Source organism: Penaeus monodon, chromosome 20 (genome assembly GCF_015228065.2).
Source record: "Penaeus monodon isolate SGIC_2016 chromosome 20, NSTDA_Pmon_1, whole genome shotgun sequence".
Lineage (NCBI taxonomy): Eukaryota > Metazoa > Arthropoda > Malacostraca > Decapoda > Penaeidae > Penaeus > Penaeus monodon.
Genome location: NC_051405.1, coordinates 4,453,119 through 4,453,728, shown reverse-complemented (window position 1 = coordinate 4,453,728; position 610 = coordinate 4,453,119).

Sequence of the window (610 nt, the reverse complement as noted above, 5' to 3'; positions counted from 1 at the left end):
TTTTTTTGTGGTTTTCTTTGGGGCGGCTAGCTTACTTAGATAGTGAAAGCGTAGAGGAATGGTTATTTCTTGTTTATGATATGTGGTAACTGTTTTTAGTTCATTATGATTACCAAAAGCTCATGTTGAAGCCCCGGTTGCTGGTTCTATAATTTTAGTTGGTGTTTTATTAAAGTTAGGAGGTTATGGATTAACTCGAGTATTATTTTTATTTGGAGAAGTTAATAAGAGCATATCTTGAATTAGAATCAGTTTGGTAGGAGGTGTAGTAGTAAGTTTAATGTGTATACGTCAAGTAGATATAAAAGCTTTAATTGCTTATTCTTCTGTAGCTCATATAGGTCTTGTTCTATCAGGTCTTGTAGTATTTGGTTGATGAGGTTTAAATGGAGCTAGTAGTGATTAATGGTCATGGAGTATGTTCTTCTGGGTTATTTTATTTGGCTAATATGGTTTATGAGCGAGTGGGGAGTCGAAGATTACTTATTAGTAAAGGATTAACAAATTTCATACTTTATTATGATGATTTTTTTTTTTTGAGAGCAGGTAATATGGCTGCTCCTCCTATGTTAAATCTTTTAGGGGAAATTAGATTAATTATTAGAGTGGT